Genomic DNA, 12066 nt, shown 5'->3' with positions numbered 1-12066 from the left:
CATCTGCATTGCTACTTGGTAGTGCTGTGGTTAGTGTGGCCCTGCTCGTTTGCTTGCTGTTTTGTGTTAATGTGGGTTCGTTCATCATAGATGGGGTGGTCCCAGAGCTCCCCTGTACTTTTAGATTGCCTTTTCTGTTTTCAGTGAAACCATTTTGTCCTCTCCTGTGTTAGTTAATGGATTTCTCTCATCCCATCTGAATCTTTCAGGGCTTTTAGCGTTGTTGAGTGTAATTGCTCTTTGGCAGCAAACCACCAGGATGCCATTGCATTTTGAAATTGTTGCCAGTGTGGGTCTCTCAACAGGTTAGAGTGCACGACTGAATGCAATGGCTGGATCAAACTGCAATTATATTATGTTCCCAGGGGCTTTGGAAAGGTTAGAGTGCATCTTGTCAGATTTTGTGGTTGTGGATGGAAGGGAAAGAATGAAGGGGAGAAGGAAGCGGAAGAATGCAGAGTGGTTTTAGGAAATGGGGTCACACTTCAGGATGATTTGGCTGTGAAACTTGTGGAGGGAATGGGGGAACTTTAAATGCTCTGCTTCTAGATCCCTACATCCAGTATTAATAGTTTGCCGGTAAACTTTGTGGAAATACTTTGCGGAAATACTTATACTGATGTATACATGATCGACATGCGAGTCCACTATGGTCCACATTACATTACATTACATTATTGGCATTTGGCAGATGCTCTTATCCAGAGCGACGTACAACAAAGTGCATACCCATAACCAGGGATAAGTTCGCTGAAAGACCCTAGAGGGAAGTACAATTTCAACTGCTACCTGTACAACAAAGATAAGGACGAGGGCAAACTTTTCTTTCTTTTTTTTTCTTTTTTTTTTTTGAACAAAGAAACAAACAAACAGAGCAAAAGTGACCAAAGTTAACTATCCAAAACAAGCTTACCTAGCCAACTTAAAATACTGATACACAAAGCAAGTCACAGAGACAACAGTTAAGGTTCACAGGGAGGTAGGGAGGGATGGGGAGAGGTGCTGCTTGAAGAGGTGTGTCTTCAGCTTGCGCTTGAAGGTGGGGAAAGATTCTACTGTTCTGACCTCAACGGGGAGTTCGTTCCACCACCGTGGAGCCAGAACAGACAGTAGTCGTGAGCGTGAGGTGGAGGTTCGGAGAGGGGGAGGTGCCAAGCGGCCTGTGGAGGCTGAACGAAGAGGTCTGGCAGGGGTGTAGGGTCTGATGATGTCCACCTTTCCCCATCTGCCATCTGTAACTGACGTGGCTTCGAACTGACATTTGAAGAGAAAGGACATTCCATTTCCCTAATTCACGATTTTCACGTCTTTACTTCTTTTTCTTTCATCTTTTCCTAGCCTCTCTTGATGGGTGGAGCTCGGGGCAAGACATGCATAAAGAAAAAGAAAACAGAGGAGGAAACTAAGGGATTGGAATGAGCCCACAGTCTCTGATGTGGGGAGCCAGCTGGGCAGGTCATGTGGGGTAAACTGGAGAAAGAGTGTAGTAAAGCACCTTCTTTAGCCATTAGCTGAGACGGCTCTGATAAACAGAGCTGAAATACAGCTCCCTAAAACTTCCCTCTGTATGGGACTGCGTTGAAGCCCTAATCTCCGTCTTCTCTCTTTCCCTATAGGAACACTAAATTACATCTAATGTCTCAAATTGATATCCCAGATGTCGTGACATTTTATTGAGTGAATCTGGTATGGATGAGATTAGTGAAAGCTCTGTTGCAGACGTGTATTCTCGACGTCTATCCCAGTACACTAGATGAGACTGGACAATTTGTTGGTCTTCTTTATCCACTTAGTGCTGTGTTTTCCAGCATCTGGACACATTTTAATTTAATTGCCTTTTATTATTGAGGGAGAAGGCACACAGATGAATGACATCATGCTAAAAGCTTCTTGTATAGTTCTGAAAGTGCGGAGCTTTTCCATTGGCAGCTGTTAGTGACTTCTGTGATTGATGCCTTTGACTTGTTAAGTTTTAGTTTGTGTAATAGACTTTTTGGGGAGCTGAGGGGGTGATGGTACAGTTGGAACAGTCCAGATGGGGTTCCTGACCAGGTTCAGTAAGTGTGAGCTCCAGATGATGTTCTGCAGTGTCCATTCATTCCTGTGGTCAGAGAACAGAAGAGCTGTGGTCATAACTCCAACCGATCAGGGTTTGGAATAGAAACACTCTCTCTCAAAATGGTTGTCTTCACTAAATGTGAGTTCATTTTTTCCATTTCGTGTTTGTTTTACTTGTTCCATACGTGAAACTAAACGGTCTTGCTCAGTGAGCAGCAGCAATAATGGGGGATGGGGGTTTGTAATTCGCTATGGTTTTAAATAATATACATTTACTTAACTTTCTGTTAATTCAAGCAAGTTACTGTGAAAAGAATATAAACGTTGAAGCTGAAGTAATGTGCTGTTTTTACTTTTACTCTAGCAATGTGCAAGATTGTGGGAGATGTGTTAAATGCTTCTTCTTTAGTTTTTTTTGTATCCCAGTTGAAATCTTTCAGTCATGCTGACCGCTTTGTGAGCAAAGCCGTACTTTGCCATAAACATGGTTGATTACATCACACTTTTAAAACTGGAACCATGCTCACTGTGTGTAGCCTCTGGGTTCTAACACCATGTGTGTGCCAGTGTCAGATCTCAGCCTGACTAATTAGAGTGGAAGTGTCTCCTTCCCTTGGCCTTCGGAGGCCTGCCACTGAAGTTTTACACACAAAGCCCCCTCGCTGAGTCACCACAAGGCCTTTTGGGAAGGTTCCGAGACCCCTGCTCCCTAAACAGCCACTATGGAATAGACATTGAGGGATAAACGGATCTTAACCAATTAATTTTTTTAAAGGGCCGCCCATTTGCTCATTAGTTTGATTTATTCTCCTATGTAACATTGGTCAACAACGTTGTATGAAGTGGATTTTGCAGTTCACCAGTGGGAGAAGGTGGTTTAGTAATGTGTGGTGTCCACATATGCACTAGAGGGCGCTGTGTGTTGAAAAAACAGTTTTTCTCTTTGCAGGCAGAGGCTCTGTGCTTTCTGCTTGAGGATCCCTGCAGATCTGGCCCAGGCTTTTGGCACTGTTCCCGTCTGATCTAAAAGCCCTCTCCCTGCTCCTCCCCTTTCCCTTCACATCAGGTGACTGATGAGCAGACTTCCCCCTTATCTAAATGCTACTGGCAGGGCCTTGTGCTTTGTTTCTTCTCTATGAGCCAACAAAGAGCCTCCATCCTGATATTGGAGATGGTTTTCGGAGACTGCCCACTGGTTTAACTGGGGAAACACTTAGCTTCTCTGCCTTCTGAGCCATTTTGCGTGACTAGTTTTTAATTTGCTGTGATGTCCTCAGGTCATTTAATGGGGCTATTTTCTGTTCTCTTCAAGAGCAGACAGAAGTTCAGTATACATTTTGTTTTGTCTATCTTTACAGTTTGATCAAGGCATTTGCCTTTAGCTTGTTTAGTCAAATTAGCTGCTTTCTTGCGGACCGTCCTTAAAACGATGAACCACTGTCCAAACGACTGGCATACCCAAACATGGTTTCGTTTAAGATAATGCAGCAGCCCGTTTTTTTTTTTTTTTAGTGGTTCCTATAATTATCACAGTACCACTCTGTGTATGGGCTGGTGTAATACATTTACATAGATCAAGACCAGTAAGAACAAGCTGGAACAACAGCAGTGCCCTCCACCACAGTTTGGGAAGTGATAACGGAAACAGGGAGTGTGTTTATAGCGTCTCACTCCTAGGTTCCCGGACATCCTGGAAATGTCTAACTATTTTTTCAGGGTTTAGGTTTGGGCTTTTTCTTCCACTTGAATATGACAATGTGACTGCAGTCTTTGCTTCTGAATGGGGGAAAAAATCTAATCAAAATGTTCTTTTAAATTGATTCAAATTAAGGATAAAAAACTTTGTCTCACTAGCATGAATGCCCCACTGGTGTGTTCTGTCCAGGTAACCTGAGCTTTCTGGTGGCCTCCATCCAGAAAGGGCCATTACCTCACCCCAAACACAGGTGCTAAATTTACCCCCGGCAACACTCATGCTGCCAGCTGATTTCGGGGGAGGTGGGGCAACTTTTTCCAGGAATCCTACACATCCAGCAACACGCAGTACCTTTGAGTCGATCTCGTGGTCTGGCGTATGGCAGATACCATGTGGTTGAGAGGCATCAGCCAATCGATCGGATACACAGCAGGAAATGCCTCAAGTGGTGGATGCTGCCTTTTGGCTTCTCTTGTTATCCTTTATTTAAGCAGCTACGGAGCTACTCCCATAGAGCCCTTCCCTTACTGTCTCTTATTCAGTTATTGCTAGTAGAGGTCACTCTGAGTGGTCATCGCATGTCTGGTGTACAGGAATAGTATCCACCCAAGCAACCTTGTGGAATCATGTGCTAAACAAGTCCCGGTGATGTGCCTGAGCTGTTGATCATTGTGGTTATTAGAGATCAGAAGGCCAGGGTAGGGGCTGAGTCTCCAAGACCCCCCTCTGAGAGGCATTGCCTTCTGAATGAACATTGATATTACAGCCCCTCAACCCCCCACACCCCATAACCCTTATGGCAAATGGCATTGGCTTGGCATATAGAGGTAGGACTTCTTGTTCTCTCACACTCACATGGTGGATCTGATAAGATTACTTGGGTTCCATGGCCTGCCACAGTGACCTGGCATGAATGGGTCATTTAGAAGTGCAGTGCTTTATTTACTAGCATGAAGCGGTGTGCTTTACTGGGACTGCCATGCCTCTGGGCAGGTTGGGCCATGTGCTCTGTCTGGGGGAGACCTGTTATGCTCTTGCTTCCATTTGCTCCTTCTGACAGTCTTACAAGTGGCTGTGCTGCTTACCTGCCCAGTCTACCACGGCCACCTATGAGCAATCAGCTTCTTTAGCAGAGACTGGCAGTAATATTTTGCCACAATAGGGTAAAAAGTTATCAGAAATGGTTATGTACTGTACATGCATAAATATTTGGAAGAACTGTGTTTGTTTATGGGTTTTGATCAAATTGACTGATTACATTGTGAAAACATTCAGTATTAAAGTTAATGTTTTTTTAAAAATCAGTTTTTTCCCTCAGTTTTACTAAATTGTTGAAATGGACAATTATTTCAAAAAAGGAGATGCTGGTCCCATTTGATTGTGGAGGGTATGTGGCAAACCAGAACAGCCTCTGGGGGCGACTGTCGTACTGACAGCTGATTTGATCCCTTTGAGTTTTGAAAGCTATTTATGGCTGATTCGCCACTATCAAAGCCCAACTGTACAGGCCATAAATGGCCGCTCTTGTGTGTGGCGATCAGGCTGCATTTGGCCCACTCCGCTCTCTGCTAGGACTGAGCCACTCGGGCCGCATCGAGGGACGGGTGCGGCATCCAAAGTTGTGAACCAGAGAGCTTTCCAGAGAACAGAGTGTTCACAGTTACGCATTTTGGACTAATCCAAAACATTTGGAATATTCTTTCCTGGAGCCTACTACCCTCCCTCCGTTCTCTCCTTTACTCTCGCTCTCTGTCTCATTCCCTCTCTCTCATTCTCTCTTGTGTGGGTACCCTGCTCTTTTTCCCTCTCTCTCTCTCTCGCTCTCTCTCTCTCACACCCCCCCCCCCCCCCGTTGTTGTGATTTATTTGGTCCTGCAGTGCGGGAGCGGAAAGCACCGTTCTAAATTTGTAAGGTCCTGAATCACACCAGCTGCAGATGTAGCTGCCACACATTGCTCCTGAGTGAGCATGCTCACAGGCTGGCCCTCAGACCGGTGTCAATCCTGCCCTTTCAGTCTCGCGAGCCAGTGAAAAGGCCCAAGAGCGGCGGACTGTTTCTTTTATCCCCTTTAAACTCAGTCATTCTCTTTGCCCCCAACGTGAAGGACCCCTTACTGCTTTCTGCCACAGATGCCACACTTTCTCAACTTTGGCATTCTGATGTAGCCATCAGAGAGGGGATCAAAGAGAAGTAAGTACCTGCTTTTGCCATGTTTGCCTGAATTTTTTACTTCATTGATACTTTATACTTTTTTTGGCTGCCATTTTACTCCTGGTTTAAAGTGTTAATGAAGTTTTCAGGGGGAATGTCTGCTGCACTGTGCTTTTTGCCAACATGGTCAGTGTGAGCAGTATGCTGTGATCTCTAAGGATTCTGATGTAGACTGTTTAATGCAAGCAAGTGTTTGTGCATTCTTGGTGGTATCTATATACTGTGGGAAAGCCTAAAGTTGATTTGCTTTGAGGCTGGGGATCGGTGTCGAATGTGAAGGCTGTTTATAACCAGACTGATGGGAAGTTCACTGTGGCAGCCCTCCTTTTACCTCTGAGCTATCAAATCTTCCAAAGGCTGTGTGACCGTCTATTCATTACTGGGACCACCGCCCGTCACTCATTCCAGCCAGTCCGTTTATTGGATTTGTATTGGGGCAGTCTCAAACTGAATTCATTCTGAACTCCGTGATTTAACCCACTGAACCACTTTTATGAGTATTAATGATACTCAATAATAATAATAATGTTTTTATTAGGCTTTAGATTATTTTTATTTTATTTTTTTCCATATTTCTTATGATTGCAAGGATTGAGGATGCATGCTAATGGGTAGAAGGGAAATTTGGCTATGGCAGTTCAGTTATTGTTTGCTTTAGTGCCATTATGAACACTTTCTTTTCTTTTTTCTCTTCTTTTTTTCCACTTTGCTGACATTATCATTAGAAATGATTTTGGAGATTGCTTTTCCGCTGTTGGCTGAGGGTCGATGCTGAGAATTACCCGCAAACTGTAGGAAAAATACCAGTTCATAACAAATGGATTACATTTTAAAGTAGGGAAATTATTTAATTTAATTTGTGGTAATGACTTCACTTGATAAGAAATACAAAATGTAATCATTTAAAGTGAGCCTGTTTGGATGGAAGGCCCCTGGCTGAATAAAGTTTTTTTTTATTTTATTTTTTCCTGACAATAATTGTGTATTCACTTTTTGACTGAGTTGGAGGAGTTTAATGTACAGTGGAACACGGAAATGTCAAGAGTTATTGTTGCATGGATTTAGTGCAGTCTTCATTCTTTTTGTTCAGTAAAGAGCGTAGCCTGGTATTGCAGCTGCTCAGTCTGCTGCACCTGCCCCCTCTGTCAGAGAGACGGGCAGAAATAGACCCCAACTGCTTAGCTGCTGAATACACACACACGCAAACACACACGCATACGCACACACACAGGCACGCAGGCAAACGTGTACAGTACATGCATGCACTCAGCCATACATTCTCACTCGCAAGAATAAATGCAGAGAAAATGGTTGAACTTCTGTCCATTGCTTTTGTTGCCTTCACATGAAATGAGTGCAACAATATTGCAGAAGCATAGCGTCGATATACAGTACATGAATGATTGAGTCAACACTTGATTGGTTACAATAGGTGAGATGTAGCAGTTGTTTTTGCTAGAGATAATGAGACTCCCTTGCTTTGCGATATACCGTGATATATCTTGCCACAATTGGGGCAGTTATTCCCTCAGCCATGATGATTTTGAATTTTTCTTCAGGGTTTCCATAAGGAAAATTTTTTTTGATTTCATCTAGGAATGTCCCCCACAGGGAAAATCTCTTGGCTGAGTTTCATGCGTTCCATGGATGTATCCCCCAGGTATCACACTGGTAATGGAGCCATAGATTGGAATGAACTGAGGAGTTTCTCTGAGTCATAGAGACGAGATGCATTTCGATTTTGCTGTGGAAAACAGAAACATTGTTTTGTGTCGTGATTCCCACTTTGAGGAAATCAAAGGGAACCCTCCAGAATTGGGGTGCAGCCATGCCTTTCTGCCCATTATACCCACATGTGCCTTGCAACAATTTATTTTTATCTGATGGCTATAAATACTCCTCAGTTAAGCGTAATTTAATTGGCTGAAGTTGATCTCGTTTCCGGCTTGGAGGAGCGGTGGTTGAGGGAACAGGATCCCCGGTGGTTTCCCGCTATGTTCCGTTTTTGGTGTGCGAGTAGCGCTGTTAACATGAACAGAATTTGCACCCATGTGTACATGTAAAGCTCGCAGGCCTTACGTAGCTCCCAGGGTGGGGGGGGAGGCAGGTGGAAAAGTGTGTCCGAGCTGAGTCACTGAGCCATCGCTGGAGTGCTGCCTCAGCCAGGGTCAGCTGCTGGCTCACAAATGGCTTGTGTTCCTCTGACAGCTACTGTCGTTTTCTGCTTTTGTGTAAAGAAAAGAACAGTCTGGTTCCATTCTAGTGTGAGCTCCTTCCACACCTCAACCTTTACCTGCTGTGGCCATGTGACCCTATGTTCTGCTGCATGATTGGTCAGCTTTGCTTTCTGTCACATTAGTGTTAGAGTCCCTTTGCCAGCCTGAGAGACTGTCCTTGTGGGCCACCCTGTAGATTCACAGCCCTTTGCGATTCTGGTGTGGGTGACTCGGGTCACTTTTTGGTTCGACAGTTGCGTGGGTCTTCAGCTGTGTGCCATTGAGACTTCAGCTGTTCAGGGCCAAGTTCACAGTTGCTTGCCTTACACAGTTTTTCCCCTAGCGATCCTCACCTTTCATGGCTGAAGCTTAGGGTGGTTGAGAGACAAAACAAGAGTAGTAATGCCAGAAACCTCAGAATGACCCTGCTGCATAGTACTGATATCAAATAGGACTTCCATAACAGTAAACTCTTTGGAGGGTGGCACAAAGACAGCCTTTACTGAGCACAATTAACAAAACCAAGTATATTGAATTTGCTAAACCATGATTATGATTAGAAGTTCTATGGTCTGATGAGACCCAAGTTTTGACCATCGACATACAAGGATAAGTACCTCATACCTACTGTCAAATATGGTGGTGGGTCATTGATGTTTTAGGGATGTTTTGCTTCCAGTGGTCCAGGGGCACTATATAATACCAATGGCATAATGAATTCAACTATGTACCAGGAAGTCTTGCTGCCTCTGCTAGGAAGCTGAGACTTGTCCAGCAGGACAATGACTCCAAGCATACATCAAAATCAACACAAAAATAGTAAAAACAACTATGGTGTTCTGCAATGACCATCTCCGTCTCCAGACGGAAAAACCTGTAGTCCGAACTGAAGAGGTGGGTATCCCAAGGATATCAATGATTCTGAATAGGTCTGATTGGCACAATAGTCAGAAATCCCTCCGAATGTGTTCTCTAACCTTATAACAAATTACAGGAAAAGACTTGTGGCTGTCTTCTTTGCCTGGGTGTTTGCACAGAGTATTAAACCAGTGGTGCCAATAATCGTGGAACCTGGTTTTTGGGGAAAAATGTAAGACATTTGTTGATTCCATTGAAACATTAATAAAGCGCATTACTTTACGCATTTTGGAGAATGAAGCTTATATCAATAATCTTTATTAGATTTTTTAGTTTACAGCACTTGTGCATGTTTATCAAGGGTGCCAATAATTCTGGAGCCCACTGTATGTGAAAATGTGGGTCTCATTAATTTTGTTCTACTGGGAAAATTGGGTGCAGAAAATGTTTGTGGGTCAATATCCAGATGCTCAATTTGAAACTCTGTAAACGGGTAAGATGTAGTCCAAAGGAAATAGTTTAACTTTCTTTCAAACAAAGTCACTACAGTATTGCAAAAGGTAAAACAGGAGCTAGACCTGATTTATTTCATTGTACAGTAATCCCCTGCTGTATGATATTCAGGGTACGCTTGTAGCTTTAAATGTATAAAAAAAGATTGAGGATGTTGGGGAGGTTGTGCCATCCACGGTTAGTCCCAGAGGGAACTTTGCTAGAAGAAAATTAGGTTAGAGTTGCAGTATATGCTGTCCTTGGCAGTGGAAGTGCAATAGACTATATGATTGGCAAATCTGAGCTGTATGTTTATTTTGGGGAAGTTATTTTGACTGCCAGCGGGGTCGAAGGAAGGTGGGGTTGCTAATGAACTAAAGCGGTGTTAGCACTCACAGCCCTTCCTTACCCAATCCTCTACCTCTCTGGCTTAAGCTTTGATGACGGTTGATCCTGAAGGGTTTAAAGAGGCTGAGCTAGGCTGTTTCATGTGCAGGACTCAGCGGTGGGCTCAGTGAGCAGACCGCTGTTTCAAGATATCTTGGATTTCCTTTAATTTTGGGACTGCGGACAGCACTGGTAGTTTCACAAAGCGAGAATGAAAATGAAATGGCAAGACACATAAAGGCACTATTATGGGAAAAGGAAGCAGACCATATCAGAAAATGACCTAATTTATGTAGAGCACTGTATGACACATTCAGAGGAGGTTCTTTTTTCCTGTTGCATACTGCACATAAAGTTCAGCCACACAGCTGATTAGTGCCCTCATACCAGAGTGACATGATACCGCCTCAATGGAAACATTTGCCTGACAGCACCTCTCTTTATGCCTTTGAGGTTATTTTTAAAAGCTGAGTATGAGGTGAGTAGATTGATGGACCAATAGGCATCAAGGGAACATGGTCTAATATCAGGATTGCTTTTATGTGCCTGTGACCAATACTTGAGCCAGAATCTGCTGAGAACATGGTAACATAGTTACTTTATACGAGAGCCGCCCAACCCTGTTCCTGGAGATCTACCGTCTTGTATGTTTTCATAATCCCCCAATCTCTGGGCCATCTGACTGCTTGGTTCATGTGTTTAGCTGAGATGTTGTTTCAGTGCTGAAAAATAAAGCTTGGATGTGGTACGAAATCTCTCTGGGAATGGTAATATTTGTGTAAGGGGGTGTGCGTGTAATTCCTGAAGCAGCCCTCCGCTGTGTCGACACACATGCCCTGAGCTGGAGCATCGGTGCCTGATTTATTCTGCACTTGAGGAATGGTGAGAGGCACGGCCCCCTTGCCGTAATTACCTTTTACCTTTCAGACCTCTGTGGGATGTGTGTCTTTTCTGTGGGTGTGGAAATGGAAAAAGTGAGGTCCTTGATTACAAACAGCTCCCAGTATTCTGAAATGTAATTAAATGTAAGAAATGGGTGTGAAGTGTGTGTCCATTTTCAAATCGCATTCAAGTTTGTCAGCATGTATGCTTGCCTGCATGTACAGTATGTAAGTCATTGTCTGCCTGTTTGTCTTTTGGTCTGACTCAGAGAGGCATACTGGAAGTTTACCATCATCTAATTTATTTTTATTTTTATTTGCAAAAGGGGTTATCAAATTCATAAACAAAAAGCTTGCAACTAAAATCCTCCCCATGTTCCCAACCGACCCACACACACACACACACACACACACACACACACACACACACACACATTGGAGAGCAAAATAAAACATTTGTACATACCTAAGTATGAAAACAAAAATTCTCAAATGCACTCAGTGATCACTTTTAGATAGACCTGTACACCAGCTTGTTAAGGCAAATATTTAATCAGCCTGTCATGTGCCAGCAACTAAATGCATAAAAGCATGCACATGTGGTCCAGAGGTTCACCTCTTCAGACCAAATGTCAGAATGGGGAAGAAATGGGATCTGACCATGGAATGATTGTTGGTGCCAAACAGGGTGGTTTCTCAAACTGCTGATATCCTGGGATTTTCCATCTCTGAACAGACAACAAACATCTAAGTGGAAAGGCTACAGAAAAACAAAAAATGTCCAGTGAGCTGCAGTTCTGCGGACCGAAACGTGTTGTTCATGAGAGAGGTCAATGGAGAATGGCCAGACTGGTTCGAGCTGGCAGAAAGGCTACGGAAACTCCGATAACCACTCTGTACAATTTTGATGAGCAGAAAAGCATCTCAGAATGCACAACACCTCTACGGATCAGCTACAACAGCAGAAGACCCCGTCAGGTTCTACTTCTGTCAGCCACAAGCAGAAAGCTGAGGCTGCAGTGGGCACAGGCTCCCCAAAACTGGACAGTTGAAGAAACGTAGCCTGGTCTGATGAATCTTGACTTCTGCTGAGATGTACAGAATGGTAAAGTCAGAATTTGGTGCCAACAGCATGAATCCTTGGACCCAACGTGCTTTGTGTCGACATTCCAGGCTGGTTGAGTATTGCTGTTTGAGTATTGTTTCTGACCATGTGCATCCCTTCATGAACACAATGTACCCATCTTTTAATGGCGACTTCCAGCA

At 43.7% G+C, this 12066-nt stretch overlaps 1 protein-coding gene across 2 annotated transcripts in view; it reads left to right on the top strand.

Moving 5' to 3' along the window:
* svila (supervillin a) overlaps positions 1–12066 on the top strand; it is a 100871-nt gene that overhangs the window by 15003 nt on the left and 73802 nt on the right. The window contains exon 1 of one of the 2 annotated variants that reach the window (XM_061239140.1): positions 5717–5945. The exons of the other annotated variant lie outside the window; for it this stretch is intronic. The gene's annotated coding sequence lies outside the window, so the exon portion shown is untranslated. Of the gene's footprint in view, positions 1–5716; positions 5946–12066 lie in introns of those variants that run through there. 2 annotated transcript variants of the gene reach the window in all.

Source organism: Conger conger, chromosome 4 (assembly GCF_963514075.1).
Source record: "Conger conger chromosome 4, fConCon1.1, whole genome shotgun sequence".
Lineage (NCBI taxonomy): Eukaryota > Metazoa > Chordata > Actinopteri > Anguilliformes > Congridae > Conger > Conger conger.
The sequence above is the reverse complement of the archived record's forward strand: the minus strand, read 5'-3'. Positions and strand labels throughout refer to the sequence as shown.